This window comes from Mytilus californianus, unplaced genomic scaffold (genome assembly GCF_021869535.1).
Source record: "Mytilus californianus isolate M0D057914Y unplaced genomic scaffold, xbMytCali1.0.p SCAF_12, whole genome shotgun sequence".
In the NCBI taxonomy this organism is placed as follows: domain Eukaryota; kingdom Metazoa; phylum Mollusca; class Bivalvia; order Mytilida; family Mytilidae; genus Mytilus; species Mytilus californianus.
In genome coordinates, this window is record NW_026262604.1 from 14293218 (window position 1) to 14309497 (window position 16280).

At 33.5% G+C, this 16280-nt stretch overlaps 1 pseudogene; it reads right to left on the reverse strand.

Moving 5' to 3' along the window:
• Nucleotides 1-1125: 1125 nt before the first annotated feature.
• Nucleotides 1126-15181, reverse strand: LOC127722295 (otolin-1-like; annotated as a pseudogene).
• Nucleotides 15182-16280: the final 1099 nt, after the last annotated feature.

Genomic DNA, 16280 nt, shown 5'->3' on the forward strand with positions numbered 1-16280 from the left:
TAGTGGTACTAAGTGGAACAAATTCCGCAGCAAATACTGACGCAATTTATCACAATTTTTTGTAATTATATTCTCTGTTGATAGATTAAAACAAAATAAAATAAACTTTTGATACAGAGATATGTCTTGTCTGTTGGCAGAAAATTGATAAAAAGACAATCTGATGGACAGCAACATTGCTAATTAATTCAAAACTGATGGATCGTGACATAGAGGGTAACACTATCAAATGATCGACAAACTGAGATGTACTGATTGTGATACAATTTTATACACATGTTAAAGAAAATATCATTGTCTATTATACATGTAGGTAGTTCATAACAAACTAACTTAACCAGAAAACTTAACATTTAAAATTGGGAATTAATTGAAAGTCATTGGATCGTGAACTACGAAAGAAGGGCCTCAAAATAGTCGCCAGTAGTTCCTATCAAACTGATTTAAACCTAAAACTTAACATTAAAAATTGCTAATTATTTCAAAGTCACTGAACCATGACCAAAGGGACAGGGCCTCGAAATAGTTATCAGACTGATCAGTACTGATATTGATTCAACTTTATATAAATATATTGATCTATCACAAGTAGTTCCTATCAAACTAACTTCAGTAGAAAACTTAACAGTGAAAATAGCTTATTAATTAAAAGTTGCTGGACCATGACCTAGGGTCAAAAATAGTCGTCAAACTGATATGTACTGATAGTAATGCAACGTTGAAGAAAATATCATTGATATTTGATAAGTAGTTCATATTAAACGGACTTAAGCAGAAACGTTAACAATTGTTTACGCCGCCACAACGAAGACGACGACACCGTAACAGCAACACCTATATCTCGCATTCTGAAACTTTCATTGCTGGCGCGATAAATACTATGGATTGTACTCCCTCAGTGTTAAATTTGACATTATATTGATTTGTTTTTCTGTGATGTCCGTTGGTCATACAGCTCTTAACATGTTAGGTATTTAAACATCCGTGGTTTTCAATATGTAAGGTATTAGCGTTTTTTTCATGAAGGTATATCCAGTAATATTCGGAAGCAATAAATATATCAAATGTTATTTTTAATTACTAATAAGGTTCAACAAGGCAAACACAAAACGTCTTTCGTGACTACTACTTGTAACCTTTAACACTATCACCATCAACTGTACCAAACCTGTGACAATTGATATGTATAAAATGTAAAATGCAAATGTAAGTGTTCAGGTGCTCTGCAATAACCTTAATCTAGTGGTATTGAATTGTTCTAAAACTATTATTTTAGGAAAATAAGTATGTGATGACCATCTCGTAGATCTGTATATCTTAATATAATGGAGTTATTTGCTTTAGTTCAACCATTATTCCACCATTTTGAAAATTAACTACGCAGAAAAATTAGATGATTCACAGTTACTGTAAATAAAGGCAACAGTAGTATACCACTGTTCAATAGTCAATGAGAATAACATTGTAACCATAGTCAATGTGATTGCGTGAAACTGTCCTTCACAAGAATGAATTCCATTTCCAATCGAATAAATCAAACAATTAATAAGTAAAGGTTTTCGTCATTTGTTCTAGTACTTGAGTATTAAACTTTTGATCATATACTCGATGTCTTTCCATAAGAATAATGTGTTTACAAAGGTTAGGGTAATTTCAATATTGAATACAATGCTGTAATCTTGATCAAAATCTTGATAAAGGGAATATTTTAATCGTCTATAATCAACGTTGGAGAACGATTGTTTATTTAACCTGTAAACAAGGTCACAGTAATGTCTTAAAATATCATCCGACTACATAAAAACTCCTTGAACGTAGATGAAATACGACATCTTTTATCATATGGAAGTCACTTGTATAAGAATCTGCTAACACTTCTGACTTCATAAGCCCGCTTTCGGGTGCGGGATTTTCTCACTGTGTTGAAGACCTGTTGGTGTCCTTCGGCTGTTTTCTGCTCTTTGGTCGGTTTGTTGTCTCTTTGACACATTCCTTATTTCCATTCTCAATTTTATTGATGTTTATCACATTGTACATATCGATTTCTACATGTATGTGTACTTATAAATGTCATTATTTATACTTATTTACATCCATTCTTTCTCTTTTGCAAGAAAAATATCAAATTTCTGACTACATCATGGTATGTCCGAAATAAGTTCACAAGATTCTTTTGGGTCGATACAATCATATCATATGAAATCAGTTGCAATAAGGACTTTGCTGAAGCAGACCTGATGTCAGTGATCTAACAAAATGCAAATATGAGATCTTAGATATGCACGTCTTATCACAATTCCATCATATATTTACTTTTCACCATGATAAATGAGGTATGAACATACTGTAAAAATTAATAAATGAGCTCATCATGGAAAACAACGAGTTGGAAAGACAAACAAAAGTCTGTTAAGCAGAAAACTAAAGTTGGATCATCACAAACCCTCCAACAAAAGAATAAAACTTTCTTGCGCTACCATGGAACCTAATAGATTGCACGATTGAACAAGATGTCCGGTGATAAGATGCATTTGATGATGTCTTGAACTAGGAAAGAAAATAATGGATTATGAAAACAAACAGTGAAACTATTCTTGATCATCTGTGAGATAGATATTATATAAAGGTTTTAATTTGATTACCTAAATGTGCCTTAATATCCTTCTCGATTTTTTTTTTATTCATTCACTGTTTGCATGACTTGAGACAATTGAGAACTTTAACTAAATATAGTTTATTCTTTTGTAAATCTTAGAAAACTTTTGGCTCGTATATGCTATTTTTTTATTCTTCATGTTCAACTTGTTGGCATATGTGTAATTGATATGTTTTTATTGAAATAGATTTCCGCATGTAATTTATGATAGATAAAATACACAATTAGGAATTAATGAATAACAAAAAAAATTATAACTTCGTGCGTGCGAAGAGCTTTTTGGGCTTACCTTGATAAGAAATTCTCATACTGACACATTAGAAAGCTAGGGATGTATAACAAGATACAACGTAAGGAAAAAATTGACCAAAACGGACCTAAAGAAATAGGCATATATATGTCTAAATCAATTGCAAATTATGACATACACAACCGGTTTCAATATGAGAAAGAAATTAACAATAACAAACATGCTATTTAAAAAAAAGGAAAACAAACACATTAAAAAATTCATATTGAAGTAAAAAAACAATTTTTAATCAACAAGGAATAACTCTGAGCGACTATTATATTACAGACATGATTAAAACCTGAGAAATAACGCATAGTTGGTTTTAATATTTCTCACAAATATATGAAAATTTATGTGAACATTGAATGTCATTCCACTTATACGTAGCACCACTACTCATATGCACACAGTCTTCTTGACCAGCATAATTAGGTTCGTTTTCATTCCAGTCGGTATAAGTTAGCACTGTATTATCGGATTCCCATATAAAACGAGATTCTTGTACAGAATCATGAGCTCCAATCCACACGTGGCCTGGGTTTTTTCTGACTATAAACATCATGCTTTGAATCTATCTGATGAGTTAAGCCCTTTTCAACTGATTTTTATAGTTTGTTCATATCTTGTACTGTTACACCACTGTCCCAGTTCAAGGGAGGGTTGGGCGCCCGTTAACATGTTTAACCCCGCCACATTCTATACGTGCCTATTCCAAGTCAGGAGCCTGTAATTGAGTGGTTGTTGTTTGTTCTTGTTGAATATGTTTTCTTTTTTTATTGTTTTGTGTAGCTATTGTGTTGTTCTGTTGCACCACTGTCCCATGATAAGGGGAGGGTTGGGCGCCCGCTAACATGTTTACCCCCCCCCCCCCCCCCACACACACACACACATTCTTTATATGCCTCTCCCGTCAGAAGCCTATACTTTTTGTACATAAATCAGGCCGTTAGTTTTCTAGTTTGAATTGTTTTGCATTTGTCATTTCGGGGCCGTTTATAGCTGACCATGCGGTATGGGCTTTACTCATTGTTGTAGGACGTACGTTGACCTATAGTTGATAATTTCTGTGTTATTTTGTCTCTTTTGAAGAGTTTTTTAATTGTCAATAATACCACATCATCTTATTTTTATATCTACTTTTATTAGAATTTGACAGTTGTCAACAAAACAAAAAGACTGCAGTGTTGCACTTAAATATCACAATGTTATCTCTTTAAAACGAAAATCAGATCACTCAAACGTAAAGAGAATACGTTTTGTTATAACATTTTTTTTCATTTCTAAAAGGCCTACTTTTGCACTCAATGAACGTATGTAATTTAACTTCGTTCCTCGGCGTTCGGTCATAGTTGTCGTCATTCTTATTAAAATTTCGTCATGATGTTTCTTTAAATGACCTTTCACATAAAAGACATTGGGAATATATCGCAACAGCACAAAACCAAATTCGTAACTAGTGGAGCAGGAACTATTAATTTTCTGAAACACCAGATTTCACACCTGGTGTTTGCTGGTTTTGTGTTGCTTAGTTTAGAAATGTTTTATGAACTTGTGTGTATTGTAGTCTTTTATGTGGATGATAATGGTATTGTCTGTGTTCCTCAATTGCTCCCTCCTAGACAAAATACATTATTTACTGCGAAATTCAGTTTTTTATATAAAGGGGGATTTAAGTACTAATTACTATTATTTTATATTGTACATACCGATAGTAATAAACGATTCCAAGAAAATAAACTCATCATAGATACCAGGATTGAAATTTTATATTTACGCCAGACGCGCGTTTCGTCTACAAAAGACTCATCAGTGACGCTCGAATCAAAAAATATTAAAAAGTCCAAATAAAGTACGAAGTTGAAGAGCATTGAGGACCAAAAATTCCTAAAAGTTTTGCCAAATACAGCTAAAGTAATCTATTCCTGAGGTAGAAAAGCCTTAGTATTTCAAAAATTCAAAGTTTTGTTAACAGTTAATTTATAATTATGAACATATCAATGATAACTCAAGTCAACACAGAAGTGCTGACTACTGGGCTGGTGATACCCTCGGGGAAATAAATCTCCACCAGCAGTGGCATCGACCCAGTGGTTGTAAATAAACTCATCATAGAACCAATTCTCAGCAGTATTGTCAATTTTTACAAGGTTTCAATCAGTCTACAAACAATATTTCCAAATTTAATGTTAGAATAGGATGCATGTTTTATATTTTCGATAATAAGGCTTTTGAAATTGCATTTTCCTATTTATTGATACGTTGTGTAATATCTGCAAAGACTTATGTCAACATGGCCGTTTTTCATTCAAATGTTTTTCGAATTGTCCCCGCATTTCTATGTTTCAGCGGAGGTTACAAGCAATAACTTCATACTTCAATATGAATAACAAAGGAGATTTACGACCACTTTGTCTCGTCGATATTTAAATTAAGATGTATTTACTCAGAAATCAATTAATTATCTTACAAGTCCTCACATTTCTATCATGATTTGTGTCCACTAAAATAGTGTAAACAACGTCAAATCCTTAGTAAACCATCATTGTTTGACTCTAGCTACAGTTTTTTATTAGTAAAAACTATGATGTTCTTTTAGCTCGCTATTTGTTTAGTTCTTCTATTAATGTCTTACCCATATTAATTTTTTTATTTTAACATTCCAATTATGTTAGAAAATTTCAAAATAATGGCTACGATATTTATTTTTCTATGCCCAAACAAATGTCTCTCCTGAAAAAACCACTAATATTTGAACTTTATTTGGTATACAGACACCGCGTCAAAAACATGGCTTTAGAGGAATTAAACTTGTCTTAACATCAATTAGCGTTAACTAATCAGATTACAGGAACAGGATGAAACCTAATAGTTCGTATTACTTTTCAAAGTTTAAAGATAGATTATCACAACAGACAATTATCGGGTACCGGAATTTAAAGGGGGGAAATGTATAGTAATTTATTAGTATCAAAAAGCGGATAAACATGTTTAAATCATACATGTACCTTATATTGCATTGAGCTATTCGGTTTCTATTTGTTTTTCAATATCTTGTATATAATTAGTAATACTACAAACTCTCCGTTTGGATGTCTTTCCTTGGTTAACACAATGATAAAATTTAAAACAAAACTAAAGGAATTCTTATTCAAAAGTAATGAATAATTGTTCCTATTGTTTTGTTTGCAGTCTGTATTTATCAATGCTACTGTTATGAAATAATTTTGTTTGGTTACTGTCGCACCTGATTTATATTACATTGTAATTTAACTTTCAACAAATTTAGCTTTTCAAGTTGATCATAAAATTTATGTCTGAAAGGAAACTAAGTATTTCAATTTGTCATGAATATCGATTTTGATACCTCATTCTCCCGGATTTCCCTTATCACCATTTTGTCCTCGTGTGCCTGTAATTTGAAATAAAGACATTATAAAAGATATGATAAAAATAAAGAGAAAGATCCCGAACTCTAAAGTAAATTCAAGAAGTCCATAAAATAAACAATCAACAATCAAACAACCAACGGAACGAATGGAAAACAACTGTTATATTCCTTACTTGGTATATGTATTCTTTGAAGAATATGGTGAATTAAACATGGTTTTATAGATTGTTAAACCTCCCGCTTATATGACAGTTTTTTGTAGTTACGTTATATTGACAAAATTGGGTTAGCAACCCAAACAGACATACTAAGTTGATGTGACAATTATTCATTCAAAACGGATAAAATGTTACCTCAATCTTTATTATCTTTAGTTATTGATATAAAATTCAGTATTAGTCTCGTAGGTCAATGTTTATACTGGAAAGACGAAGTAGAGATAATATTATAAGAAGTATTATGACTACAATCGGCGTGAGACTTGGTACAATGATAGGATAAATATTCGTTGCAATGTATTCTTTAGTAGTACACAAACTAACCATAGATACCAGGCTTAAAAGTTTGTACGCCAGACGTGCGTTTCTTCTATAAAAGACTAATCAGTGACGCTCGAATTAAAAAAGTAAAAGAGCCAAATGAAATACAAAGTTTAAGGGCATTGAGGACCCAGATTTTCGAAAGGTTTTGCTTAATACAGCTAGCTAAGGTAATTTATTCCTGGGGTAGACAATCCTTAGTGTATCAAAAATTTCAAAGTTTTCTTAACATTGAATTTTTATAATCAATTAATAATTAATAACAGTAGGAGCAAGTAATTGATGTTCTTTTGTTTCTTTACGTGGATTTCTATGAAGTCATCTGTCATTACAAATTATCAAAGAATAACTAAAATTATGAGAATATTAATAATATTCAACACTGGTATTACAAATTGTGTTCCTCTTTTTCATTCATTCAAGGAAAATTAGTTGTTTGTCAGATATGTGACGTATGGGTCAAATAAAAAGGACAATGATCTGTCATTTATTTATAATAAATCTGCAGCCTTCTGTTATAATGGAATAGTAAAGAAAAAACCAACTATTATCATATAAACCTTTAAAATTACTATTATATTTATAAAACTACTGTTCTTATTATATTACTTTGGAAAACATGGAAAACAAAACATGTTCTTCTAATGTTCATTTTACGTAATTTTGATGTTCTCACCTTTGTGTCCCTTGTCGCCAACATGGACCCATATTTCCCATTACACCTTTGTCACCTTTGATACCCTTTTCGCCATGTTCACCTTTTAGGCCAGCAAGTCCAATTTCTCCCTTTGGTCCTTTATCGCCAGTTGGTCCTTTTTCTCCTATCAAACATTTCCTTCCGGTAGGTCCAACTAGACTAGTCTGGCCTATTTCACCCGGCATGCCCTCTTCACCATCCACACCTTTGTTTCCATTATGACCTTTTACAACAAGTGTACCTTTTTCTCTGACTTCCCCTTTTTGTCCACTTGGACCTTCATCTTTGATGGTACCTTTGTCGCTAGCCGAAGAACCTTTTGCACCTATTGCACCCTTTTCTCCCAGAGGTCCTTTAACGCCATTCATGCCCTTTTCTTCATTTGATTCTTTCGTACCATTTTGTCCTTTTCCTCCTATTGGGCCTTTATCTCCGATTTGTCCATTACTTCCAGCTGAGCCTTTGTTTCCAGTTCCACCTTTTACCTCGTATTCACCTTTATCTCCTGTTTCACCTTGTTGTCCCTTATCACCAGCAGTACCTTTATGGCCGCTAGGACCCCTTTCTACTATAGAGCCTTTTTCACCTTTAGGGAAATTTCCATGGTAACTGTTACCTTTTAAAAATATATACAGCATTTAATTAAATGATTGATTAACTAAAAATAATGTTATATTGATGTAGATATAACATTTTATCAACGTGCAATGTTACAGGTCCCACTAAATGAACAGTAATTGCTGTCCTTTTACGTTAAAAAATTGAAAACAACATGTTTAATAATTTCATGCGTCCGAAGCGCTTTTCTGGATTGACCTTCATCAGGAACGCTCAATGCCAAACATTTGAAATCCGAGGGATGCATAAGTACCGAAACAGTTGAAGAGCTATATAACAAAAATACCTAAAATAAATAGCCAAATTCATCTAAGGTCAACTTGGCCTGAGGGAGTTGAAACCTTAGTTTCTTTATAATTTAAAAATTTATCAACGGACAATTTTAGAAAAGTTTGTTATAAATCATGTCAGTACCGACGTACTGACTACTGAGCTGATGATACCCTCGGGAACTGATAGTCCACCAGCAGAGGTATCGACCCAGTGATGTAAAAAATTGAAAACAACACGTTTAATAATTTCATGCGTCCGAAGCGCTTTTCTGGATTGACCTTCATCAGGAACGCTCAATGCGAAACATTTGAAATCCGAGGGATGTATAAGTTCCGAAACAGATGAAGAGCTATATAACAAAAATACCTAAAATAAATAGCCAAATTTATCTAAGGTCAACTTTGCCTGAGGGAGTTAAAACCTTAGTTTCTTTATAATTTCAAAATTTATCAACGGACAATTTTAGAAAAGTTTGTTATAAATCATGTCAGTACCGACGTACTGACTACTGAGCTGATGATACCCTCGGGGACTGATAGTCCACCAGTAGAGGTATCGACCCAGTGATGTAAAAAATTGAAAACAACACGTTTAATAATTTCATGCGTCCGAAGCGCTTTTCTGGATTGACCTTCATCAGGAACGCTCAATGCCAAACATTTGAAATCCGAGAGATGTATAAGTACCGAAACAGTTGAAGAGCTATATAACAAAAATACCTGAAATAAATAGCCAAATTCATCTAAGGTCAACTTTGCCTGAGGGAGTTGAAACCTTAGTTTCTTTATAATTTCAAAATTTATCAACGGACAATATTCGAAAAGTTTGTTATAAATCATGTCAGTACCGACGTACTGACTACTGAGCTGATGATACCCTCGGGGACTGATAGTCCACCAGCAGAGGTATCGACCCAGTGATGTAAAAAATTGAAAACAACACGTTTAATAATTTCATGCGTCCGAAGCGCTTTTCTGGATTGACCTTCATCAGGAACGCTCAATGCCAAACATTTGAAATCCGATGGATGTATAAGTACCGAAACAGATGAAGAGCTAAGTACCGAAACAGTTGAAGAGCTATATAACAAAAATACCTAAAATAAATAGCAAAATTCATCTAAGGTCAACTTGGCCTGAGGGAGTTGAAACCTTAGTTTCTTTATAATTTCAAAATTTATCAACGGACAATTTTAGAAAAGTTTGTTATAAATCATGTCAGTACCGACGTACTGACTACTGAGCTGATGATACCCTCGGGAACTGATAGTCCACCAGCAGAGGTATCGACACAGTGATGTAAAAAATTGAAAACAACACGTTTAATAATTTCATGCGTCCGAAGCGCTTTTCTGGATTGACCTTCATCAGGAACGCTCAATACCAAACATTTGAAATCCGATGGATGTATAAGTACCGAAACAGTTGAAGAGCTATATAAGAAAAATACCTAAAATAAATAGCCAAATTCATCTAAGGTCAACTTTGCCTGAGGGAGTTGAAACCTTAGTTTCTTTATAATTTCAAAATTTATCAACGGACAATTTTAGAAAAGTTTGTTATAAATCATGTCAGTACCGACGTACTGACTACTGAGCTGATGATACCCTCGGGGACTGATAGTCCACCAGCAGAGGTATCGACCCAGTGATGTAAAAAATTGAAAACAACACGTTTAATAATTTCATGCGTCCGAAGCGCTTTTCTGGATTGACCTTCATCAGGAACGCTCAATGCCAAACATTTGAAATCCGAGGGATGTATAAGTACCGAAACAATTGAAGAGCTATATAACAAAAATACCTAAAATAAATAGCCAAATTCATCTAAGGTCAACTTTGTCTGAGGGAGTTGAAACCTTAATTTCTTTATAATTTCAAAATTTATCAACGGACAATTTTAGAAAAGTTTGTTATAAATCATGTCAGTACCGACGTACTGACTACTGAGCTAATGATACCCTCGGGGACTGATAGTCCACCAGCAGAGGTATCGACCCAGTGATGTAAAAAATTGAAAACAACACGTTTAATAATTTCATGCGTCCGAAGCGCTTTTCTGGTTGACCTTCATTATGAACGCTCAATGCCAAACATTTGAAATCCGAGGGATGTATAAGTACCGAAACAATTGAAGAGCTATATAACAAAAATAAGCTACGGGTTAAGCTACGGGTTTTGGTAAGGTATTTGTTGCTCCATCTTCTCTGTGTAGTGTATGGCGAAATGTTCATTAGATTTTCGTCTTATTTGAATTTAGCTATGGTGTTGCCTATTTTTTTCAATTTGTGATTTTGGCCTTTAGGATTCTTGTTCCTTTAAATCATGTTATTATGTTATCCTTTAGAAATAAAAAGAGATGTGGGGTGTACTATATTTTTACAAACTATAAAAACTAATTATAGCTAAGTATACATGTTTATCTGATTAATTGGCATTTCTGTTTTATGACGGGTTGAATCTTAAACCATTCATCAAGACCAGTTTGTACAGCAACAATATCTAGTCAATTTGTCATTGCTATGCGTTTGGATAATCTGGGTACGCTTCCTCATTACTTGCGAAATACACTGGATTTTACTTAAACACGTTACTTTGTAAATGGACTGATCGATACATGCCACATATTAAGCTTTCCTCAGCATATGTATCTTCATATTATGATATTTTAAACTGATATAGGTAGCATTCCTCAATATTTATAAAAATTCCGATGTCATGCATATATCTGGAAAGGTTGAGCTCTCATCGGACATGTTTTCCTTATTTCATATTGGTCATTTCATTTTGTTTTGGGGTTTTGAAAGTAAAACGTGAAGATACCAAGTTCGCATTCGAAATCATTTAAAAATAATTAAAATAGACCATGCCATGGCAAAACTAAAAATTGCGTAACCAGAACAATAATTAAACGGTACACAAAACATTAAGATTTTGCAGCATGACCCCCCACCACCACCAAAACAAAACAAAAGAAACCCTTGAAAGTCTTTTTTTTTTTGCTTACATGTCATTTGAATATCAATGATGAACTAATTTAGCAACACAAGGTATTCCAATAACATTAAAAGAGAGGCGAAAGATACCAAAGGGACAGTCAAACTCTTACGTCATAAATAAAATGACAACGCCATGGCTAAAAAAGAAAAAGACAAACAGACAAACAACAGTACACAAAACACAACATCGGAAACTGAACCGCTCGGAAAACTGGGAGTGATCTCAGGTGCTCCGGAAGGGTAAGCAGATCCTGCTCCACATGTGGCAACCGTCGTGTATGTTGCTCATTTTAGGTCAAACTCATGCAGTAATAAGTCTAATTCGGTAGGTCACATTCGGGGAAAAGGGGGACGAGATTGTAGTAACGACAATTAGAACATATCCGCTGTCATCTGCGAAACGGATATTCCATAACGGACAACCAACTCATGATGGCGTCCGTAAAATTTACGAAGCGATGATTTCGACTTCACCACTTAGAACTCTTGGTTTAATAGCTTCCTTGTGAGCAGCAACCCTGTATCAAGGAAATCATGAAAGGAAATACAAGCCCTGGAATAAAGTATCAACTGGGAGATATATATATTCCGTGTGCAGGTGCTGATGCAATGTTGTTACATAGAAAAGGACAGTTCACAATAGGGAAGCTGAAATCATCTCTTTTGTCGTAAAGTTTTATATTCCACCGACCCTCATTGTCAATTTCTAGATATAAGTCAAGATATTAGGCAGAATTAACTGTATCTGTTATCTTTTATCTCAAATTCGATGGGATAGATGCGTTCAACGTAGTCACCAAATTTTGAATTATTAAGTGAGAGAACATCTATATAGCGGAAAGTAAAGTTAAAGGATACTGCTAACTTCTTTTCTCTCTTTCTTCCTAAGGAGTTTCTGTATGAAGTTAGCCTCATTTGAATAAAGAAACAAGTCGGCCAGAAGAGAAGCACAGTTGGTTCCCATGGAAATGTCGATTGTTTGTTGAAAAACACGTCCTCCAAACGTAACAAGTATGTTGTCAATTTTGATAATATCAGTTTCAGTGAATTTTTTGTTTGAATCAGACAATGTCAGAGTGATTTCAAAGTATGATTTATCCCTCCCTAATAGATATAAGAAGATGTGGTATGAGTGCCAATGAGACAACTCTCCATCCAAATCAAAATTTATAAAAGTAAACCATTATAGGTCACAGTACGGTCTTCAACACGGAGCCTTGGCTCACACCGAACAGTAAGCTATAATGGGCCCCAAAAAATTACTAGTGTTAAACCATTCAAACGGGAAAACCAACGGTCTAATCTATATAAAAAACGAGAAACGAGAAACACTTATGAACCACATCAACAAACAACAACTACTGAACATCATACGGTTTCTTTGTATCTTTAATTTTAGTGTAAACAAAATATTTGTACATCAGATAATTTCTATACTTTTAATCAAGACAAGATATATACGTTGGTCATTCTTTTTTATGAAACAAAGCCGGATCAACTCCTTCAATTTGTCTTTTAGTTTGGATTGGGGAATACTTGTGTAAACTGTAGAAAAGTCAAATGTTTTAATACTATTGAAAGATGAAAGACTCTTAGATTGTATGTACTCTGTAAAAATATCTTTAATTTTTTTTAGAATCCACATCTGATTCACGCCACCTCTAGAATAGGTAGTTTCCCAATAACATTGATGCCCTGCTTTGAATGCTGATAAAGTTGATGTTAATAATTTAGATAGACGTTTCGTGGAGCACTTGGAAGACCCAGCAATATAACGTTGTTCGTAAGGACACGTGTGTAGTTTGGGTATCCAATACAGTGATGGAAGATCATGTTCTTCATCTTTGGTTGAAATTCATAAGAAACATAGAACAGACCTATGATTATCCAGGATTTTCTCTTTGGTAATTATCGTGAGGGTATATGTTGAGTTTCCAAGTGAACTGTCAATACCTTGTCAATATCAAGCAGTTTATGTAGTGTGATTTTCACACAAAAACGATGTTGATTGGGGCTTTATCTGCGGGTACAACAACATATTTGTAATGGAGGTTTGACAAGTGTTTTGCCACATTTGGGTCTTTTAAAATTGATGTAGCATGGGTATTCATAGACCCATTCAGTTTCTTAATTCTGATTTGTATCAACAATCTCACAGCCTTAATCCATTGTTGGCAAAGGAAAGTTTTAGAAAGGATCATTTCTCCTTTTAATCTTTTCGAATGCAAACTGGTTTGAAAAGTATGTGACTTGCAATATCCGAGATGATAGCTGTAAGTTTGTATTGGTTTAAATGGGGGTTTGTAACTGTTACAGTAGTTTCCCTAACATAGGTTGTATAAGTTTTGAAAGGGGTAACGAATAAAGCTTCCTGCGTATGTGATAAATAAATACAGGCTTTTGTATAAATGGCAGCAGGTCATTACTAGAGACATCATGGTGAGTAGGTGATGTATAATGACTGCGTCTACGTCGAGGAGTAGAGTTGAAAATGTTCATCGCATTCACATCTACAGGAAGGACTGGATAGATTTACTATACCATAAATTTTGTCATTGCAACCATATGTTGTCGCAGCTCACAATAATTGTCGAATCCAGTAGTCTTCTTTTTTAATTCAAGTCATCAGTTTAAAGGTATTAAAATGAAAGCGAATTGAGATACATTTAGTACTTGATTTGGCCTTTTAACCGTTTTGATTCTAGCGTCACATGAGTCTTTTGTAGACGAAACGCGCGTCTGGCGTGCACAATTATTAGCCTGGCATCTGTGATGAATTTATTTTTATAGGACAAAATTATTTTCGCAAAAAAGCCATGCACAATTTTGTATAGTTGTTGAATACCCAGTGCTGTTAAATTGATTTTCCATTGAGATCAAAATATACGGCAACTAATATATAATGTACATTTGGCATGTTTATAAAGTAGTTTGTCCAGTAAATTCTAACTCAAGCTCCCTTAATTAAACAAACAGATTAAAAGTTAAAGCCACGTTACGTCAAGAGAATTAATTTGTTTGAAAATTAAGACAGAATAAGACTCAAAAACATGCTGTTATTACCTAATCGATCAGACAAATGAGATTGTCTTTCCAAATCGGATATATTCAATATCAATTGTTGTATCTGCTTTTCTAGTTTCGAACTCTTTTCCATTTACTGTAAAATATAGAGGAAAACATTCAAGTCAACATAACTTGTTATTTATGTATTAATGCAGTGAAAGTGAAAGTTCATTTTATTTTATTTTCAAATCGATTACCAGGTTTCCTCAAACGTATGTATGACATATTCGAACGATTTTTTTTTTTTTTTTTGCTGGTTACCTGATCTAAGGGTCTAATTTGTCATGCTGATGAATTTTTCTAATTTAAGATTAATAATTATCGTTTCTCCTTTAAAACAAATGATTCAGAATTGTTTGCTTTCACAGCAGTAACGAGGGGAAGGTGAGGTGGGGATAGTGGTTGGGGGAAGAAAGCGGTCTCATCCCGAATTTCCGAGAAAATAAATGTCAAATCCCGAATGGCCGAAAAATAATGTGTCCATTCCAGCATCCTGATATAATTAAATTTCTAATTCCCAAATTCCCGACGAAATAACTTGCCATTCCAGAATGCAGCTCAATCCCGAATTTCATAAACAATGTTCGTCCGCCCCTCATGAACAAAAAATAAAAACGCTTACCTTCAAGTATATGACAACGACTGTAACTGCAAGTGAAAAATAGCATTATAGTTAGGGCTAAAAACGATTTATCTCTTTTTTTACTCTCGGTACGAATTTCCGTAAGTTTGCCATCTCCACATAAGGATACGTGATGATAATTATTATTATCTTATGAAACGTTTACAGAAAATTAATTTAAAGGTATGAATAAAAAGATTCAAATTTCACTATAAATTGATACTGTGTATTAGTAGAACTAGTTTTATGAATTTAAAGCCAGACGTAACACAAAAATGGTTTGAAATATGTTTTTGAGGTAAAGACGAACAATTCCAAAAAGTTATGTCATATACGGCGTAAAGCATCTTTGTGTTAGGGCATAACATATTTCGTTATCTGTTTTATTTTTATCTTGTCTCTTGATTCTAATAACATTTTGACTTTTAATCGCAACATATTTGTCGAAAGGACAGGATGGGAGTCAGAATTATATTAATGTGTTTTATATAGGTGAATTGTACTTGATTTTGATACTTTTTGCATTATATTTCAGTGTACTAGACGTAAACGACTTCAAGATTAGAATAGCAGGTATTTCTTTAACTGACATCGAATACTTCCGGTTTCAAAGACTAGTTATCACATCAATTAGCATGATTAGGTAATTAACACTGTCAATCATCTGATATTTGATTTAAAAATAAAAAAAGTTGTGGTACAATTGCCAATGAGACAACTACCCACCAGAGACAAAATAACGTCGGTTTTTATTTTGTTTTTGAACTAAATTACACTGACATACCATACACTTATTAAATTTGTGTAAGTCTTTATTATTAGGTATCTAGGGACGGAGGGGGTATTAACATTTACAAGCAAATCTAAATCGCAAAATAAGTGCATGCATGTATATTTATTTATGCTTACTTGTTGATCACCTTCTGTTGTTTCATTGATTTTTCTCTATGATGCGATTCTTTTGACAGCCATTCATTTGAAAAAAAAGTGTAAATCGGAAGTAAAGAAATTTTACAGAATAACAAGATAAGAAAGTTAATTCAAAGAAACATTAACGATTGTGAAAGAGATTTTCTTACATCTTTTGTTTTTTCTTCAGAAATGAAAAAAAAAATAAAATGATAAAAAGGGG